Consider the following 22,343-nt stretch of genomic DNA (forward strand, 5'->3'; position numbering starts at 1 on the left):
AGAGTGTAGCTCGTGTATACCTAGCCTCGATAAGTGTCTAGCAGACATCGGCCTGGAAAGCATACACAATTATGAGAGTTGAGCTTATAGCCTGTACCTCCCCCATCTTGACTGCCTGTATGTTCCCCTTCCACAGCATTTCGTTGTATTCGGGACAGAAGCGGAGTGAAAACCAAGTGTCTGCCTTGTCAATTTCGTGCCTAGCGGACACCTGCCTGCAAAGCATGCACACTCCTTTGGATTGAGCTTAGGACTTGAACCCCCCACATGCTGAGCACCTGTACGCTTCGGTTCCAAAGGATTTTGTTCGATATGGAACGCAAGTTTTGCGAGAGGCAAATGTGTCTTAGTTTAATCCAGCAACTTCTGAGGAATTCCTCCCTCAGATGGGAGCTACATACTAACTTCCAAACCTGAGAACCTAGCTGTAAGCTCTCTCTCTGGGGAATTTCCCTCTTGGAGATAAGCTGAAACGTGGTCCTTCCCAGTTTGACACTGCCTGCAGATACAGTTACGAACATCCTCATTAGACATGTTTGTCAGAAGCTCATGGGACGCAAGGGGTAACCTGTAGGCTTCAAGGTTTTGTCTTTAGGTGCAGTAAAGCGGTATTCATGGAACATTCTGAATTACAATGCTGCCACGTTCTCATGGCCACCAGAACGCAGTTAGTAGAAAGCTGGCTTCGAGGCATGCCTCCTTTTGAAAGCTGAGCTCAGGGCAGGACCCTCCCGCATCCTGACTGCCCGTAGTTGGAGCTGCTAACATCCTTATTTTAGGTGTTGGGAGAGGTTGGAGAAATGCAAGTGGAAGTGTCAGGACTGTACTGACGTGTATCTGAGTTCAATACAGCGATTGCCAACGTCCTTGTTTAATTAGAGTGTAGCTTGGGTATACCTCGCCTTGATAAGTGTCTAGCAGACATCGGCCTGCAAAGCATACACACTTCTGAGAGTTGAATTTATGCCTTGTACCTCGCACATGCTGACTGCAGGTACACTTTGCTCCTATCAGGCCTAGGCTCAATGCATGACAGAAGTTTTGTCAGAGGTTATTGGAAGGTGCCGGCCCACATGACTAGTGTCTCCAAGCCCAATCCAGAGATATGTGAGGAACTGCTCTCTAGGATTGGTGCTACACACTAAGTTCCATACATGAGAAGCTAGTTGAACACAGTGTCCAAAGGGTACTTGCTTCTGAGACTTGAGCTCACCTCCAGTCCCTCAGTTCCACACGGCCTTCAGATGAAATTTTGAACATCCTCACATGACGTGTTGGTCAGAAGCTCATAGGACAAAAGGAGCTAGCTGCAGGCTTCAATGCTTGTGTCTCTAGGTGCAGTAGAGCGGTATACATGGAACCTCCTGACTTACAATGTAGCTACATTCTCATGGCCATAAGAACGCAGCTAGTGGAAAGGTGCATTCGAGGCATGCTGCTGAGGATCAGAGTCACCAGTTCCAGGTGAGGGACAGGTGGGGCCAGAGTCACCTGGTACAGAAGAGGCCAAAGTGAGGACCAGAGTTACCAGGTCCAGTTGAGTCCCGATGGGGAATAGAGGAACCATGTCCTGATGATTCCCAGGTAGGGACCAGAGTCACCAGGTCCAGATGAGGCCCAGGTGGGGAGCATATTCACTAAGTTCAGGTGAGGCCCAGTTGAGGACCAGAGTCACCAGGTCTGGTTGAGGCCTAGAGGGGTACCAGAATCACCTGGTCCAGGTGACATCCAGATGGGGATCAGAGTCACCAGGTCAGGGTGAGGCCCAGAGGGGTTCCAGAGTCATCATGTTCAGGCGAGGCTCAGGTGTGGAACAAAGTAACCAGGTCCCAATGATGCCCAGGTGAGGACCAGAGTCACCAGATCTGGGTGACGCCTAGATAGGATCAGAGTCACCAGTTCCAGGTGAGGCCAAGAAGGAGTCCACAGCAATAAGGTCCAGGTGGGGAACAAAGTCACCAGGAGTGGGTGAGGCCCAGATGGGGACCAGATTCACCAGGTCCAGGTGAGGCCCAGGTGGTGACCAGAGTCACCGGGTCTGGGTGAGGACCAGGTAAGGACCAGGTTCACCAGGTCCAAGAGGCCCACGTGGGGACCTGAGTCACCAGGTATGGGTGAGGCCCAGGTGGCAACCCCACTCACCATGTCCAGGTGAGGCCAACCTGCAGGCCAGAGTCACCAGATCCAGGTGAGGCCCTGGTGGGGACCGGAGTCACCAGGTAAACATGAGGCTAGAAGGACACCACAGTCACCAGGGCCAGGTGTGGTTCATGTGGGAACGAGAGTTACCAGGTCCAGGTGAGACCCAGGTGGGGACCACAGTCACTAGGTCCAGATTGAGGCCTAGGTGGGGGGCCCAGAGTCATCAGGGCCAGTTGAGGCCAAAGTGTGGAGCAAAGTTATCAGGTCCAGGTGAGTCCCAGGTGGGAACCAGTCACCTCGTCCAGGTGAGGCCCACAAGTGCAGCGCCTCCAAGCTCAGTCCCTCGATTTCCTAGTAGTTCCTGTCTTATACTGGTGCTACATACTAAGTTCCATAGTAGCTAATAGAACCCTGCATCCAACGGCAACTTACATCCGAGAGTTGGGCTCACACGCAGTCCCTCACAGTTCCACACTGCCTGCAGAATGTCTTTCCAACGTCTTCACCAGAGACCCTTGTCAGAAGCTTGTGAGACGCAAGTGGAATAATGCAGGCCTGGAAGGTGTCTCCAGGTGGAGTAGACTGGTATTCTTGGAACCTCCTGAGTTAGAATACTGCTGCGTTCTCAGGGCCAGAAAAATGCAGCTAGTTGAAAGCTGGCTTCTAGGCATGCTTCCTTGTGAGAGTTGAGGTGAGGGCAGGACCCTCCCGCAACCTGACTGCCTGTAGACATAGGTCCTAACATCCTTATGTTAGGTGCTGGAAGAGGTTGTGAAAAGCATGTAGACGTTTCGGGCTTGTAGTCACTTGTAACTGAGTTCAATACAGCGATTTCCAACAGCCTTGTTCAATTAAAGTGTAGCTAGGTTCTAACTCCCATAAAAGAGTGGCTAGCAGAGCCTGCAAGGCATACACGCTTCTCAGAGTTGAGCTTATGGCCTGTACCTCCCACAATCTGACGGCCTGTACGGATCGCTTCCACAGCATTCCCTTCTATGCGGGACAGTAGCGGAGTGAGAACCAAGTGTCTGCATTGTCAATTCGCGACTACCGGACACCTGCCTCCAAGTGATGCACACTCCTTTGGATGAGCTTATGCCTTGTTCCTCCCACATGCTGACCGCCTGTACCTTTCACTTCGAAAGGACGTCGTTCGATACGGGACACAATTTTTGTGAGAGGCAAGTGTCTCCTAGCCCAATCCAACTTCTGAGTAATTCCTCCCTCAGAAGGGAGCTACATACTAACTTCCAAACCTGAGTACCTAGTTGAAAGCTGTCTCTCTGGGGAACTTCCTTCTGCAAGATGAGCTGACACGCGGTCCTTCCCAGTTCCACACTGCCTGCAGATGGAGCTACGAACATCCTCACTAGACATGTTTGTCAGAAGCTCATGGGACGCAAGGGCCAGCTGCAGGCTTCATCGGTTGTGTCTCCAGGTGCAGTAGAGCTTTATTCATGGAACAACCTGACTTCCAATGCTGTAAAGTTTGGGTTAGGTTACGGGTTAGGGTTAGGGTTAGGGTCCTTTTTAAGCTTAGGGTTAGGGTTAGGGTTAGGGTTAGGGTTCAGGTTAGGTTAGGGGTAGGTTCAGGGTTAGGGGTAGGCTACGGGTTAGGGTTAGGTTATGGGTTAGGTTACGGGTTAGGGTCGGGTTAGGTTATGGATTAAGGTAAGGGTTAGTTTTAGGGTTAGGGTACGGGTTAGGGTTAGGGTTAGGGTTAGCTTTAGTGTACAGCTTAGTGTTCGGTTTAGGCTTATGGTTAGGGTTAGGGTACGGGTTAGGGTTAAAGTTAGGGTACTGTTTAGGGTTAGGGTTAGGGTTAGGTTACGGGTTAGGGTTATGGATAGGGTAAGGGTTAAGGTTAGGATTAGGTTAGGGTTAGGATTAGGGATTGGGTTTCTTTAGGTTTAGGGTTGGGGTAAGGTTAGGGTTAGGGTACGGGTTAGAGTTTGGGTTAGGGTACGGGTGAGGGTTAGGGTAAGCGTTAGGGTACGGGTTAGGATTAGGGTACGGTTTAAGGTTAGGTTTAGGGTTAGGGTATGGGATAGGGTTAGGTTTAGGGTACTGTTTAGCGTTAGGGTTAGGGTTAGGTTACAGGTTAGGGTTACGGTTAGGGTTAGAGTACGGGTTAGGGTTAGAGTTAGAGTTTGCGTTATATTTAGGGTTCGGGTTAGGGTTAGGCTACAGGTTAGGGTTAGTGTTAGGGTTATGATTAGGGTTCGGTTTAGGCTTAGGTTTAGGGTACAGATTAGGGTTAAGGTATGGGTTAGGGTTAGGGTATGGTTTAGAGATATGGTATGGATTATGGTATGGGTTAAGGTATGGGTTAGGGTACTGGTAACGGTTAGGGTTTGGGTTAGGTTTAGGGTACGGGTTAAGGTTAGGTTTGGGTTAGGGTTAGGGTACAGGATAGGGTTAGGTTTAGGGTTAGTGTTAGGGTTTGGGTTAAGGTACGGGTTAGGGTTAGGTTTAGGGTACTGTTTAGGGTTAGGGTTAGGTTTAGGTTACGGGTTAGGGTTAGGGTTAGGGTAGGTTACGGTTAGGGTTAGTGTTAGGGTTAGGTTTCAGTTAGGGTTAGGGGTAGGGTTAGGGTTTAGGGTTAGGGTTAGGGTACTGTTTAGGGTTAGGTATAGTGTTAGGTTTAGTTTAGGGGTTAGGGTTAGGTTATGGGTTAGGGTTAGGGTTAGAGTTTGGGTTAGGGTATGGGATACGTTTAGGGTTAGGGTTAGGGAATGGGTTAGGGTTAGGGTTGGGGTTAGGCTTAGGGTACGGGTTCTGGTTAGGTTTAAGGGTGGGGTATGGGTTTGTTTATGGGTTAGGGTACAGGTACGGTTACGGGTTAGTGTTAGGGTTCGGGTTAGGGAACGGGATAGGATTAGGGTTTGGGTACGGGTTAGGGTACAGGTTAGGGTACAGTTTAGGTTACGGTTTAGGTTTAGGGTCGGGTTAGAGTTAGGGTTCAGGTTAGGGTTGGGGTTAGGGTTAGGTTTAGGGTAGGGTTAGGTTTAGGGTTATGGTACAGGTTAGCGTATGCATTAGGGTTAGTGTTAGGGTATGTGTTAGGGTTAGGGTCCGGGAGAGTTAGTGTTAGAGTTAGGTTACGGGTTTGGGTTAGGGTTAGGGTTAGGGTACGGCTTAGGATTAGGTTTAGGTTTAGGATTAGGGTTAAGGTACACTTAGGGTTAGGGTTAGGGTACTGTTTAGGGTTAGGTTTAGTTTACGGGTTAGGGTTAGTGTTAGGGTTAGTTTACGTGTTAGGGATAGGGTTTGGGTGAGGTTTAGGGTTAGGTTAGGGTTAGGATTAGGTTTAGAGATAGGGTTAGGGTTATGATTAGTGTTAGGGTTAGGTTAGGGGTAGTTTTAGTGTGAGGGTACGGGTTATGGTTAGGGTTATGGTAGGGTACGTTTTAGGGTTGGGTACGGGTTAGGGTTAGGAGTTAGGGTTAGGGTTATTGTTAAGGGTTAGGGTTAGGGATTAGAGGTTAGGGTTAAGGTTAGGGTTACAGTTAGGGTTAGGAGTTAGGGTTAGGGTTAGAGTTAGGGTTTGGCTTAGGGTTGGTTTAGGGTTAGGGTTAAGGTACACGTTAGGGTTAGGGTACTGTTTAGGGTTAGGTTTAGGTTTAGTTTATGGGTTAAGGTTATTGTTAGGGTTAGGGTTAGTTTACGTGTTAGGGATACGATTAGGGTGAGGGTTAGGGTTAGGTTAGGGTTAGGGTTAAGTTTAGAGGTAGGTTTAGGGTTATGATTAGAGTTAGGGTTAGGTTTAGGGGTAGTTTAAGTGTTAGGGTACAGGTTAGGGTTAGGGTGGGGTACGGTATAGGGTTAGGGTACGGGTTAGGGTTAGTTTTAGGGTTAGGATTAGGGTACGGGTTAGGTTTAGTGTTAGGATACCATTTAGGGTTAGTGTACGGGTTAGCGTTAGGTTTGGGGTTAGCGTAAGGGTTAGGGCACGGGTTAGTATTAGGGTTAGGGTATTGTTTGGGTTAGGGTCAGGGTTAGATGTAGGTTACGGGTTAGGGTTAGGATACGGGTTAGGGTTGTGGTTAGGGTATGGTTTAGGGTTAGGGTACGGGTTAGGGTTAGGGTACGGGTTACAGTTAGGGTTCGGTTAGGGTTAGGGTATGGGTTAGGGTAAGGGTTAGGTTTAGGGTTAAGTGTTGAGGTTAAGGGTTACGGATAGCGTTAGGGGTCAGGGTTAGGGTTCGGGTACGGGTTAGGTTTAGGGTACAGGTTAGTGTTAGGGTGCGGGTAAGATTAGGGTTAAGGTACGGGTTAGGGTTAGGGTACTGGTTAGGGTATGGGTGTTAGTGTTAGGGTTAGGGTATGGGTTAGGGTTAGGGTTAGGTTTAGGGTATGGGTTAGGGTCAGGGTACGGGTTAGGGTATGGGTTAGGGTTAGGGTACGGGTTAGGGTTAGGGTTAGGTTACGGGTTAGTGTATGGGTTAGGTTTCGGGTTAGGTTTCGGGTTAAGGTTAGGGTTAGTGTTAGGGTTAGGGTTAGGGTGAGGGGTTAGGGTTAGTGTTAGGGTTAGGGGTCAGGGTTAGGTTAGGGTTAGTGTTAGGGTACGGGTTACGGTTAGAGTACGGGTTACGGTTAGGGTTAGGGTTAGGGTACTGGTTAGCGTACAGGTTAGGGTAGGGGTTAGGTTTAGGGTATGGGTTAGGGTTAGGGTATGGTTTAGGGTTAGGGTACGGTTTAGGGTACGGGTACGGGTATGGGTTAGGTTTAGTGTACGGGTTATGGTTAGTGTAAGGTTAGCGGTAGGGTTACTGTACGGGATAGGGTTAGGATATAGGTTAGGGTACGGGTTAGGGTTAGGTTTAGGGTACGGGTTAGAGTTACGGTATAGGTTAGGGTTAGGTTTAGGTTACGGGTGAGTGTTAGGGTTAGGGTACGTGTTAGTGTATGGGTTAGGTTTCAGGTTAGGTTTAGTGTTAGGTTTAGAGTTAGGGGATAGAGTTAGTGTTAGGGTTAGGGTGAGGGGTTAGGGTTAGGGTTAGGGGTTAGTGTTAGGTTTAGGGTTAGGGTTAGGGTTAAGTGTTAGGTTTAAGGGTTAGGGATACTGTTAGGGTTAGGGGTAGGGTTAGGGTTAAGGGTTAGTGTTAAGGGTTAGGGTTAGGGGTTAGATGTTAGGGTTAGTGTTAGTGTTAGGGTTAAGGTTAGGGCTTAATGTTAGGGTTAGAGGTTAGGGTTAGGGTTTGGGTTAGTGTTAGGATTAGGGGGGTGAGTGTTAGGGTTTAGGGTTAGTGTTAAGGGTTAGTGTTAGGTTTAGGGTTAGTGGTTAGGGGTTCAGGTTAGGGGTAGGGGTTAAGGCTAGGGTTAGGGCTTAGGGTTAGGTTTTGGTATAGGGTTAGGTTTATGGGTTAGGGTTAGGTGTTAGGGTTAGAGGTTAGGGTTATGGTTATGGTTAGGTACGTGTTAGGGTTAGGGTTAGGATACGGGTTGGGGTACGGGTTAGGGTACGGGTTAGTGTTAGAGTACTGGTTAGGGTTAGGGAATGGGTTAGTGTATGGGTTAGGATACGGGCTTAGGGTTAGGGTACGGGTTAGGGTACGGGTTAGGGTAAGGGTTAGGGTACAGGTTAGCGTTGGGGTACAGTTTAATGTTAGGGTACGGTTAGGGTTAGGGTACGGGTTAGGGTTAGGGTACGGCTTAAGTTTAGGTTTAGTGTTCGGGTTAGGGTTAGGGTTTAGGGGTTAGGGTTAGGGTTAGTATTACGGTTAGGGTGAGGGTTAAGGGTTAGGGTTAAGGGTTAGGATTAGGATAGGTTTAGTGTTAGGGGTTAGGGGTTAGGGTTAGGGTTGAATCAATTCGATTCAATTCTTTTCAATTCGATTCTTATCGATTCGATTCTTTTCGATTCTTAGATCTTTTCTTTTCGATTCGATTCGAGTCTTTTTGATTTGATTTGTTTCGATTCGATTCTTTTCAGTTCGATTCGATTCAAATCTTTTCGGTGCGATTCAATTCGATTCTTTACGATTCGATTCAATTCTTTTCAATTCGACCTAATTTTTTTCGATTGGATTCGATTCTTTTCAATTCGATTTGATTCGATTCTATTCTTTCGATTCGATTTGATTCCTTTCGATTCGATTCAATTTGATTCAAATCTTTTATTTCGATTCGATTCTTTTTGATTCGATTGAGTCCAGGATTGCGCCCTGCGCCGAAGGCAGGCGCTAAACCGCTGAGCCACCCAGGGATCCCCCGATTTGATTCTTTTCGAGTTGATCGATTGTTTTCAATTCATTTCCATTCGATTATTTTCGATTCGATGCGAATCGATTATTTTCAATTCGATTTGATTTGATTATTTTCTATTCGATTTGATTCGATTCGATTCTTTTCGATTGGATCATTTTCAATCGATTTGATTATATTCGTTTTGATTCGATTACTTTCGATTCAATTCGATTGGATTATTTTCGATTTGATTAGATGCAAATCGATTATTTTCGATTCAATTTGATTCGATGCAAATATTTTCGATTCAATTCAAATCAATTTGATTATTTTTGATTCGATTTGATTGGATTCGATTTGATTCTTTTCTATTCGATTCAATTACTTTTTATATGATTCGATTCTTTTCTATTCTATTATTTTCAATTCAATTCGGTTCGATTCGAATCGATTGTTTTTGATTCAATTCGATTTGATTAGGTTCGATTATTTTCGATTCATTTGATTTGATTCGATTATTTTCGATTCAATTCGATTCTATTCCATTACTTTCGATTCGATTTGATTCGATTCGATTCTTTTCGATTTGATTCGATTATTTTCTATTCGAATCAATTCGATTCTTTCGATTGGATTATTTTCGATCGATTTGATTATTTTCGATTCGATTCGATTATTTTTGATTCGATTCGATTGGATTATTTTCGATTTGATTTCATGCGAATCGATTATTTTCGATTCAATTCGATTCGATGCAATTATTTTCAATTCAATTCAAATCAATTTGATTATTTTTTATTCGATTTGATTGGATTCGATTCGATTATTTTCGATTCGATTCAATTATTTTTGATTCGATTAGATTCTTTTCTATTCAATTTGATTATTTTCGATTCAATTCGGTTCGATTCGAATCGATTATTTTCGATTCAATTCAATTTGATTCGGTTCGATTCGATTATTTTCGATTCAATTCGGTTCGATTCGATTCGATTATTTTAGATTCAATTCGGTTCGATTATTTTCGATTCGATTCGATGTGAATCGATTATTTTCGAATCGATTCGTTTTGATTCGATTCAATTCGATTTGATCATTTTCGATTCGATTCGATTATTTTCAATTCAATTTGATTCTATTCGATTATTTTCGATTCGATTTGATTTTCGATTCGATTCGATTCTTTTCAATTCGTTTTGATTATTTTCCATTCGAATCGATTCGATTATTTTCGATTCGATTATTTTAAACTCGATTCGATTATTTTTGATTCGATTTGATTATTTTAGATTCAATTCAATTCGATTATTTTCTATTCGATTCAATTTCGAGTCGATATTTTGATTTGATTCGATTCGATTATTTTCGATTCGATTATTTTTGATTCAATTTGATTTGATTCGATTATTTTCGATTCAATTAGATTCTTTTCGATTCGATTCGATTGTTTTCATTTCCATTCTATTTCATTGTTTTCAATTCGATTGATTCAATTCGATTATTTTTGATTCGATTCGATTCTCTTCGTTTCCATTCTTTTCGATTCGAATAAATGAATCGAATCGAATTGAAAAGATTGATTCGAATCGAATAGAAAAGAATTGAATCAAATCAAATCAAAAAGAATCGAATCGAATCAAATCGAAAAGAATCGAATTGAAACAAAAAGAATCAAAACGAATTGAAAAAACTCGAATCGAATCGAATCGAAGTGAAAAGAATCAAATCGAAAAGAATCTAATCAAATCGATAAAAATCGAATTGAATTGAATCGAATCGAACAGAATCAAATCGAATGACATCGAAAAGAAGCGAATCGAAAAGAATCGATGTAGTTGAAAAGAATCGAATCAAATTGAATCAAATCAAAAAGAATCGAATCAAATCAAGAAGAATCGAAACAAATTGAAAAAGATTCGATTCGATTCCATTCCATTAATTTCGATTCAATTCGATTATTTTTGATTCGATTCGATTCTTTTGGATTCAATTCGATTTTCGATTCTAATCGATTCGATTCTTTTCGATTCGATTATTTTAGATTTGATTCGATTATTTTCGATCGATTTGATTATTTTCGATTCAATTTGATTAGATTATTTTCAATTCGATTCGATTCGATTCGATTATTATCGATTCGACTTGATTCGATTCTTCGAATCGATTCGATTATTTTCGATTTGATTCGATTATTTTCTATTCAATTTGATTCGATTCTTTTTGATTCTATTTGATTCAATGCGAATCGATAATTTTTGATTCGATTCGATTCAATGATTCGATTCGATTATTATCGATTCAATTTGTTTTGATTCTTTTCGATTCGATTCGATTATTTTCGATTCGATTCGATTGCATTCAATTCGATTATTTTCAATTCAATTCGATTCGATTATTTTTTATTTGATTCGATTATTTTCGATTCGATTCGATTATTTTCGATTTGAATCGATTCAATTCTTTTCGATTCGATTATTTTCGATTCGAATTGATTAGATTATTTTCGATCTGATCATTTTCGATTCGATTGGATTATTTTCGATTCGATTAGATTATTTTCCATTCAATTCGATTGGATTATTTTCTATTCGATTTGATGCAAATCGATTCTTTTCGATTCAATTTGATTCGATGCGATTAATTTCGATTCGATTTGATTATTTTCAATTCGATTCGATTTGATTCGATTTGAATAATTTCGATTCGATAATTTTCGATTCATTTCAATTCAATTTGATTATTTTCGATTCGATTTGCTTGGATTCGAATTGATTATTTTCGATTCGATCCGATTATTTTTGATTCGATCGATTCTTTTCAATTCGATTCGATTATTTTCGATTTGATTCGATTCGATTATTTTCGATTCAATTCGGTTCAATTCGATTCGATTACTTTCAACTCAATTCGATCAATTCGGTTCAATTATTTTCGTTTTGATTTTATTCGATTCGATTATTTTCGATTCGATAAGATTACTTTCGATTCGATTATTTTTGATTCGATTTCATTGTTTTCAATTCAATTCAATTCGATTATTTTCGATTTGATTCAATGCGAATCGATTATTTTCGATTAGATTCGATTCAGTTATTTTCGATTTGATTTGATTCGATTATTTTCAATTCGATTCAATTTGATTATTTTCATTTCGATTCGGTTCGATTCGATTCTATTATTTTCGATTCGATTCGTTTCGTATCGATTCGAATCGTTTTGATTCAATTCGATTATTTTCGATTTGGATCGATTCTTTTCTTTTCGATTCGATTCTTTTCGATTCGGTTTGATATTTTCGATTCGAATCGACTCGATTCTTTTTGATTCGAGTACATAAGATTCGATTCGATTATTTTCGAATCGATTCGATTCGATACAATTCTTTTCGGTTCTATTCAATTCGATTCTTTTCGATTCAATTCGATATGATTCAATTCTTTTTGATTCCATTCGATACGATTCGATTCGATTCTTTTCATTTTGATTCGATTCGTTTCGATGCTATTCAATTCGATTCTTTTCAATTCGATTCGATTCGTTTCGATGCTATTCAATTCGATTCTTTTCGATTTGATTCGATTCTTTTTGATTCGATTCGATTTGATTCGATACTTTTCGATTCGATTCGATTCGTTTCAATTCTTTTCGATGTATTCGATTCGATTCTTTTTGATTTGATTCGATACGATTCGATTCTTTTCGATTCGATTCGATTCAATTCTTTTCAGTTCGATTCGATTTTTTTCGATTCAATTAAGTACGATTCTATTCTTTTCGATTCGATTCGATTTGATTCTTTTTGATTCGATACGATTCGATTTGATTCTTTTCGATTTGATTTGATTCGATTCGATTCTTTTCAATTCGATCTTTTCGATCGATTCGATATGATTCTTTTCGTTTCGATTCGATTCTTTTTGATTCTATTAGATTCTTTTCAATTTGATTCAATTCTATTCTTTTCGATTCGATTCTTTTCGCTTCGATTCGTTTCTACTCGATTCATTTCGAATCAATTCGATTCTTTTTGATTCGATCTATTTGATTCATTTAGATTCAGTTCGATTTGATTCGATTCTTTTCGATTTGATTCAATTCTTTTCCACTCTATCTGATTCAATTCGTTTTGATTTTTTTCGATTCGTTTCAATTCGAATCTATTCGATTCTTTTCGATTCAATTTGATTCGATTCGATTCTTTTTGTTCAATTCAATTTGATTCAATTCCATTCGATTCAATTCTTTTCGATGCAAATCAATTCGATTCGATTCTTTTCCATTCGATCTGATTAGATTTGTTTTGAATTTTTTCGATTTGATTTGATTCGAATCTATTCGATTCTTTTCGATTCAATTAAATTTTTTTCGATTCAATTCAATTCGATTCGATTCCCTTCAATTCGATTCTTTTCGGTTCGATTCAATTCTTTTCAATTCGATTCAATTCGATTTTCGATTCGATTTGATTCTTTTTGATGCTATTCGATTCTATTCTTTTCGATACGATTCGATTCTTTTCGATTCGATTTGATTTGATTCTTTTCAATTCAATTAGATATGATTCGATTCTTTTTGATTCAATTCGATACCATTCGATTCTTTTCGATTCGATTCATTTTGATTCTTTTCGATTCGATTCGATTTGATTGTTTACGATTTGATTCGATACAATTGGATTCTTTTCGTTTCGATTCGATTCTTTTCGATTCAATTCTTTTCGATTTGATTCGATTCTTTGGATTCGATTCAATACTGTTCGATTCGATTCAATTCTTTTGGATTCAATTCGATTCATTTCGATTCTTGATGCGATTCGAATCTTTTCACTTCGCTTCGATTCGATTCTACTCTATTCATTTCAAATCGATTGGATTCTTTTTGATTCGATCTATTCAATTATTTTCTATTCGGTTCGATTCGATTCAATTCTTTTCAATTTGGTTTCGATTCTTTCCCATTTGATCTGATTAGATTCGTTTCGAAATTTTTCAATTCTATTCGATTCGAATCAATTCGATTTTTTTCGATTCAATTCGATTCAAATTCCTTTCTTTTCGAATTGATTTGATTTGATTCGATTCTTTTTGATTCCATTCGAATCGATTTTTTCGATTCAATTCTTTTAGATTCGATTAAATACAATTTTTTTAATTCGATTCGATTCTTTTCGATTCGATTCTATTCGATTCGATTGAATTCGATTTGAATCTATTCGATTAGATTCTTTTCAATTCGATTCTTTTCAATTTGATTCAATTTGATTATTTTCGATTCAATTCGATTCTTTTCAATTCGATTCTGTTCTTTAAGGTTCAATTCGATTTTTTTGATTCAATTCGATTCTTTTCGACTCGATTCGAGTCGATTCTTTTTGATTTGAATCGATAGTTTTCTATTCTTTTAGATTCCTTTCGATTCGATTCGATTCTTTTCGATTCGATTTTTTTCGATTCGATTCTTTTCGATTCGATTCTTTTCTATTCGATTCTTTTCGATTCGATTCTATTCTTTTCCATTTGATTCGATATTTTTGATTCAATTCGATTCTTTTTTATTAGATTTTTTTATTCTTTTCGATTCAATTCGATTCGATTCTTTTCAATTTGATTTGATTTTTTTCTATTCAATATGATTCGATTTGATCCTTTTCATTTCGATTTGATTCTTTTCGATTCAATTCGATTCAATTTTTTTCGTTTCGATTTGATAGTTTTTGATTCGTTTCTTTTTGATTCGATTCGAATCTTACGATTCGAGTCTTTTCTATTTGAATTCCTTTCTTTTCCAAACGATTCGATTCGATTCTTTTTGATTTGATTCAATTCGATTCTTTTCGATTCGATTCGATTGGATTTTTTTCGATGCGATTCGATTCGATTCAATTTTTTTCGATTTGATTCGATAGTTTTCAATTCGTTTCTTTTCGATTTGATTCAATTCAAATCTTTCGATTCGATTGTTTTTGATTCGATTCAATTCAATTCTTTTCGATTCGATTCGATTCTTTTCAATTCTTTACACTTCCATTCGATTTGATTCTTTAATTAATCTGTGCGATTCGATTCGATTTTTTCTGAATCGCATCGATTCTTTTCGATTCGAGTCTTTTTTATTTGAATTCCTTTCTTTTCGAATGGATTTGATTTGATTCGATTCGATTCTTTTCTATTCGATTCGATATGATTTTTTCAATTTGTTTCGATTCGATTCTTTTTTTTAAGATTTTATTTATTTATTCATAGAAATGCAGAGAGACAGAGAAAGAGGCAGAGGCACAGGCAGAGGGAGAAGCAGGCTCCATGCAGAGAGCCCGACGTGGGACTCGATCCAGGGTCTCCAGATTACGCCCTGAGCTGCAGGCTGTGCTAAACCGCTGCGCCACCAGGGCTGCCCTCGATTCGATTCTTTTAGATTCGATTCGATTCGTTTTTTTCAATTCAATTCGATTCTTTTTGATTCGATTCGATTCTTTTCGATTCGATTCAATTCTTTTTGATTCAATTTGATTTGAATCTATTCGATTAGATTCCTTTCAATTCGATTTTCTATTTGATTCGATTTGGTTTCTTTCGATTCGATTTGATTCTTTTTTTTCAGTTCAATTCGGTTTTTGTGATTTGATTCGATTCTTTTTCATTTGATTTGTTTCGATACTTTTCGATTGGATTTGATTCGATTCTTTTCAATTTGATTCCTTTTGATTCTTTTCGATTCGAATCGATTCAATTCGATTCTTTTTGATTCAATTAGATTCTTCTCAACTCAATTCGATTCTTTTTGATTCAAATCGATTCGATTCGATACTTTTTGATTCGATTCGATTTCGATTTGATTCGATTCTTTTCTATTCGATTTGATTCGATTCATCCTATTCGATTCGATTATTTCGATTCAATTTGATTCAATTTGAATCTATTCTATTTGATACTTTACAATTCGATTCTTTTCTATTTGATTTGATTCAGTTCTTTTCGATTCTATTCGATTTGATTCTTTTCGATTCGATTCTTTTTGATTTGATTCGATTTGATTTGAATCTATTCTATTCAATTCTTTTCAATTCGATTCTTTTCGATTTGATTCGGTTCAGTTCTTTTCGAGTCGATTCGATTTCTTTTCGATTCGATTCGATTCTTTCCAATTCGATTCGATTCTTTTCGATTCGATTATTTTCGATTAAATTTGATTCGATTCGATTCGAGTCGATTCGATTCGAGTCGATTCTTTTCGATTCAAATCGATACTTTTCTATTCTTTTCGATTCGATTCAATTATTTTCGATTCGATTCCATTCGATTCATTCTTTTTTCGAATCGATAAGAATCTTTTCGATTCGACTCTTTTAGATTCGATTCATTTGGATTCGATTCTTTTTGATTCGATTCGATTCGATTCGTTTTTTTCAAATCGATTCGATTCTTTTCGATTCGACTCTTCGATTCAATTCATTTGGATTCGATTCTTTTCTATTCAATTCGATTCTTTTTGATTTGATTCAATTCTTTTCGATTCAATATGATTCCATTCGATTCTTTTCGATTCAATTTGAGTCGATTCTTTTCGATTCGAATTGATACTTTTCTATTCTTTTCGATTTGATTCGATTTGATTATTTTCGATTCGATACCATTCGATTCGTTCTTTTTTTGGATCGATTCGATTCTTTTCGATTCGATTCATTTGGATTCGATTCTTTTCGATTCGATTCAATTCGATTCTTTTCGATTCGATTCTTCTCGATTCGATTCGATTAGATTTTTTTCGTTTCGATTCGATAGTTTTCTATTCCTTTCTTTTCTATTCGATTCGATTCGATTCTTTTCGATTCGATTCAATTCGATTCGAATCTTTCTATTCGAGTTTTTTTGATTTGAATTCCTTTCTTTTCGAATCGATTTGATTCGATTCTTTTCGATTCGATTCGATTCTTTTTTATTTGATTCGATTTGATTCGGTTATTTTCACTTCAATTCGATTCAATTCTTTTGATTCGGTGTGATTCGATTCGATTCTTTTCGATTCAATTCGATTCGATTCTTTTCGATTCGAGTCTTTTCAATTCGAATTTCTTTCTTTTCGAATCAATTTAATTTGATTCTTTTCGATTCGATTCTTTTCAATTCGATTCGATTCTTTTCGATTCGATTCTTTTCAGGTCGATTTGATTTGGTTTTTTTCGAATCGATTCGATTCTTTTCGATTCTACTCTTCGATTCAATTCTTTTGGATTCGTACTTTTGGTTTTGATTCGATTCTTTTCGATTCGATTCTTTCCGATTCGATTTGATTCTTTTCGATTCAATTCGATTCGATTCTTTTCAATTCGATTCGATTCGATTATTTTCAATTCGATTCGATTCAATTCGATTCATTTTTTTCTAAACGAATCGATTCTTTTTGATTCCATTCCTTTCAACTCGATTCATTTGGATTTGATTCTTTTCGATTTGATTTGATTCGATTCAATTCTTTTTGATTCATCTCTTTTCGATTCTATTCGAATCTTTTCAATTCGATTTAGATTCTTTTCGATTCCATTTGATTCTATTCGAAACTCTTCGATTCAATTCTTTTCAATTGGATTCGATTGTTTTCGATTCGAATTGATTTAATTCTTTTCGATTTGATTCAATTGTTTTCGATTCGATTCGTTATTTTTCTATTCGATTCTTTTTTATTTGATTTGTTTCGATTATTTTCGATTCGATTCGATTCTTTTTGATTCGTTTTGAATCGATTCGATCCTTTTTGATTCGATTCGATTCGATACGATTTTTTTCGTTTTGATATAGTTTTCGATTCGTTTCTTTTTTATTCTATTCGATTCGATTCTTTTTGTTTCAATTCCATTTGATTCGAATCTTTCGATTCGAGTCTTTTCGATTCGAATTCCTTTCTTTTAGAATCGATTCGATTCAATTCTTTTCGATTCCATTCAATTTGATTATTTTTTTAAAACAATTCGATTCTTTTCGATGCCACTCTTTTCGATTAGATTCATTTGGATTTGATTCTTTTCGATTCGATTCGATTCGATTCTTTTCAATTCGATTCGAGTCAATTCTTTTTGATTCCATTCGAATCTTTCAGTTCGATTAGATTCTTTTTGATTCAATTCGATTCGATTTGAAACTCTTCGATTGAATTCTTCTCGATTTTATTCTTTTCGATTCGATTCAATTCTTTTTGATTTGATTCATTTCTTTTCAATTTCATTTTCTTCTATTCGATTCTTTTTTATTTGATTTGTTTCAATTATTTTCGGTTCGATTCGATTTTTTTGGTTTCAATACGATAGTTTTAGAATCGTTCTTTTCGACTCTATTCGATGCGATTCTTTTTGTTTCTATTCGATTTGATTCAAATCTTTCGATTCGAGTCTTTTTGATTCAATTTCCTTTCTTTTAGAATCGATTCAATTCTTTTCGATTCAATTCGATTTGATTCAATTCAATTCTTTTCACTTCCATTCGATTCGATACTTTGGATTCGGTGCGATTCGATTTTTTTGGATCTGATTCGATTCGATTCGATTCAATTCGATTCTTTTCTTTTTTTCTTTTTTTTTTAATTCGATTCTTTTCGATTCGATTCAATTCTTTTCAATTCGAATTGATTCAATTTGATTCTTTTCGATTCACTTCTTTTAGATTTGATTTGATTCAATTTTTTTCGATTCGATACAATTCTTTTAGATTTGATTCTATTCTTTCGATTTGATTCTTTTCGATTCGAATAGATTCTTTTCTTTTTTTTAATTTTTATTTATTTATGATAGTCACAGAGAGAGAGAGAGAGAGAGAGAGAGAGGCAGAGACACAGGCAGAGGGAGAAGCAGGCTCCATGCACCGGGAGCCTGATGTGGGATTCGATCCCGGGTCTCCAGGATCGCGCCCTGGGCCAAAGGCAGGCGCCAAACCGCTGCGCCACCCAGGGATCCCCGAATAGATTCTTTTCAATTCGATTTGATTCGATTCGATTCTTTTTGGTTCAATTCAGTTTGATTTGAATTATTCTATTCGATTATTTTCAATTCGATTCTTTTTTTTTTAATTTTTATTTATTTATGATAGTCACAGAGAGAGAGAGAGAGAAAGAGAGAGGCAGAGACACAGGCAGAGGGAGAAGCAGGCTCCAGGCACCGGGAGCCCGACGTGGGATTCGATCCCGGGTCTCCAGGATCGCGCCCTGGGCCAAAGGCAGGCGCCAAACCGCTGCGCCACCCAGGGATCCCCGAATAGATTCTTTTCAATTCGATTTGATTCGATTCGATTCTTTTTGATTCAATTCAGTTTGATTTGAATTATTCTATTCGATTATTTTCAATTCGATTCTTTTTGATTTGGTTCGATTCAGTTCTTTTCGATTCATTTTGATTTATTTTTGATTCGATTCTTTTCGATTCGATTTGAATCTATTCTATTCTTTTCAATTCAATTCTTTTCAATTTGATTCAATTCAGTTCTCTTCGATTCAACTCTTTTTGATTCGATTCGATTCTTTCTGATTCAATTCGATTCTTTTCAATTCAATTCAATTCGATTCTTTTCGATTCAATTCAAATCGATTCGATTCATTTGGATTCAATTATTTTCGATTTGATTCGATTCTTTTTGATTCGATTCATTTCTATTCAATTTGATTCGATTCGATCCTTTTCGATTCGATTCAATTCTTTCTGATTCGATTCGATTCTTTTCCATTCGATTCGATATTTTCGATTTGATTCGATTCTTTTTTATTAGACTTTTTACGATTCTTTTCGATTTGATTCTATTTGATTCTTTTTGATTTGATTTGATTCTTTCCATTCGATACGATTCGATTCGATCCTTTTCGATTTGATTCGATTCTTTTCAACTTGATTTGATTCGATCTTTTCCAATTTGATTCGATTCTCTTCGATTCGATTCGATTATTTTCGATTCAATTCAATTCCATTATTTTCTATTGTAGTCTAGTCGAATCGATTATTTTCAATTCGATTCGATTATTTTCTATTTGATTCGTTTCAATTCGAATATTTTTGATTCGATTCGTTTCGATTCGATTCAATTCGATTATTTTTGATTCGATTCAATTCGATTATTTTCGGTTCTATTCGTTTCAATTCGAATCGTTTCGATTTGATTTGACTCGATTATTTTCGATTCGATTCGATTCTATTATTTTTGATTCGACTCGTTTCGATTCGTTTATTTTCAATTCGATTCATATCGATTCGATTCGAGTATTTTCGATTAAATTCGTTTCGATTTGAATCGATTCAATTATTTTTTATTCGATTCGATTCGTTTCGATTCGATTATTTTCGATTCAATTTGTTTCAGTTCGATTCGATTCGATTATTTTCGATTCGAATCGATTATTTTCGATTTGATTCGATTCGATTATTTTCGATTCGATTCATTTCAATTCTATTCGTTTCAATTCAATTCAATTCGATTATTTTCGATTTGTTTCAATTCGATTCTTTTTCTTCAATTAATTTCGATTTGATTATTTTCTATTCGAATCATTTCGATTCGATTCGATTCAATTATTTTTTATTCATTTCGATTCCATTTGATTATTTTTGATTCGAATCGTTTCGATTCGATTCAATTTGCTTATTTTCGTTTCAATTCGTTTCGATTGGTTATTTTCGATTCGATTCGATTCCATTCGATTACTTTTGATTCAATTAGTTTCGAGTCGATTCGATTCGATTATTTTCCGTTCTATTCATTTCGATTACATTCGATTAGATTATTTTCAATTCAATTCGTTTCGATTCGTTTATTTTTGATTCGATTCGGTTCCATTCATTTAGATTCGATTATTTTCGATTCGATTCGATTTGATTTTCTATTCAATTCATTTCGATTCGATTATTTTTTATTCGATTCGTTTCGATTTGATTCGATTCGATTATTTTCGAGTTGATTCGATTTGATTATTTTCAGTTCTTTTCGATTCGATTTGATTCGATTATTTTCTATTCAATTCGTTTCAATTCGATTTGATTCGATTATTTTTGATTCGATTCATTTCGATTCGATTCGATTTTTTTGATTCTATTCTGTTCGATTTTATTCGATTCTTTTCGATCGACACGTTTCAATTCATTTTGATCGATTCGATTCGATCCTTTTCAATTCAATCCCTTTCAATTCGATTATTTTCAATTCGATTCGATTCTTTTCTATTCGATTCTTTTCGATTCAATCCGATTCTTTTCAATTCGATTGGATTTGATTCTTTTCAATATGATTCGATTTTTTCGATTCGATTCTTCTTTATTTGATTTGTATCGATTCTTTTCGAATAGATTTGATTCGATTCTTTTCGATTCGATTCGATCTCTTCCAATTCAATTCTATTCTTTTCAATTCGATTCTATTCGAATCGATTCTTTTTGATTTGATTTCATTCAATTTGATTATTCTCGATTCGATTCAGTTCTATTCGATTCGTTTTTTTCGAATTGATTCGATTCTTTTCGATTCGATTTATTTGGATTCGATTCGTTTCGATTCTATTCGATTCAATTCCTTTCGATTCGATTCTTTTCGATTCATCAATTCGATTCTTTTCTATTCGATTCGGTTCTTTTCTATTCGATTCGATTCTTTTCGATTCGATTCGATTCTTTTCGATTCGATTCGATTCGATTTTTTCAACTTGATTCGATTCTTTTCATTTCGATTCGATTCTTTTCTATTTGAACCTATTCTTTTCTATTCGATTTGATTCGATTCGATTCGATCCTTTTCAGTTCGATTCGATCCTTTTCGATTTGATTTGATTCTTTTCTATTCGATACAATTCAATTCGATTCTTTTCGATTCGATTCTTTTCAATTCGATTCGATTCGCTTCTTATATTCAATTCGATTCCATCTTTTTTGATTCGATTCGATTCTTTTCGATTCGATTCAATTTTTTGTTTTGATTCGATAGTTTTCTATTCGTTTCTTTTCTATTAGATTCGATTCGATTCTTTTTGATTCGAGTCTTTTCGATTTGAATTTCTTTTCGAATCGATTTGATTTGATTCTTTTCGATTTGATTCGATTGAATTCGATTCTTTTCGAGTCGATTCGAATCAATTCGGTTTTTTTCAAGTCGATTCGATTCTGTTGATTCGACTCTTCAATTTGATTATTTTGGATTGGATTCTTTTCGATTCGATCCTTCTTGATTCGATTCGATTCTTTTCGATTCGATTCGATTCCATGTTTTTGTTTCGATTCGTCGTTTCTGATTCATTTCTTTTTGATTCGATTCAATTCGATTCAGTACGATTTTTTCGTTTTGATATGATAGTTTTCAATTCGTTTCTTTTCGATTCTATTCGATTCTATTATTTTTGTTTCAATTAGATTTGATTTGAATCTTTCGATTCGAGTGTTTTCGATTCGAATTCCTTTCTTTTAGAATTGATACTTTTCTATTGTTTTCGATTTGATTCGATTATATTTGATTTGATTCCATTCGATTCATTCGTTTATCGAATCGATTCTATTCTTTTTGATTCAACTCTTTTCGATTCGATTCATTTGGATTCAATTCTTTTCAATTTGATTCAATTTGATTCTTTTCAATTCGATTCTTTTCGATTCGATTGGATTCTTTTTTTTCGAATCGATTCGATTTTTTTCGATTCGACTCTTTTCGATTCGATTCATTTGGATTGGATTATTTTCGATTCCATCCTTTTCGATTCGGTTCGATTCTTTTCGATTTGATTTGATTCTTTTTGATTCAATTTGATTCGATTCTTTTCGATTCGATCCGATTCTTTTCTATTCAATTTGATTCAATTCGATCCTTTTCTATTCGACTCGATTTTTTTCGTTTCGATTCGATACTTTTTGATTCGTTTCTTTTTGATTCGATTCGAATCATATGATACGAGTCTTTTTGATTCGAATTCCTTTCTTTACCAAACGATTCGATTTGATTCTTTTCGATTCGATGCGATTCTTTTCAGTTTGATTTGATTCTTTTCTATTCGATACAATTCGATTT

General features: G+C 36.8%; 1 long non-coding RNA gene across 4 annotated transcripts in view; it reads left to right on the top strand.

Moving 5' to 3' along the window:
* The window catches only part of LOC140617947 (uncharacterized), a 69,386-nt gene that overhangs the window by 41,301 nt on the left and 5,742 nt on the right, over positions 1–22,343 (top strand). For all 4 annotated transcript variants that reach the window (XR_012018096.1, XR_012018097.1, XR_012018098.1 and 1 more), the window contains one exon: positions 137–3,580. This is a non-coding gene — a long non-coding RNA (uncharacterized lncRNA). The remainder of the gene's footprint in view (positions 1–136; positions 3,581–22,343) is intronic.

This window comes from Canis lupus, chromosome 26 (assembly GCF_048164855.1).
Source record: "Canis lupus baileyi chromosome 26, mCanLup2.hap1, whole genome shotgun sequence".
In the NCBI taxonomy this organism is placed as follows: Eukaryota; Metazoa; Chordata; class Mammalia; order Carnivora; family Canidae; genus Canis; species Canis lupus.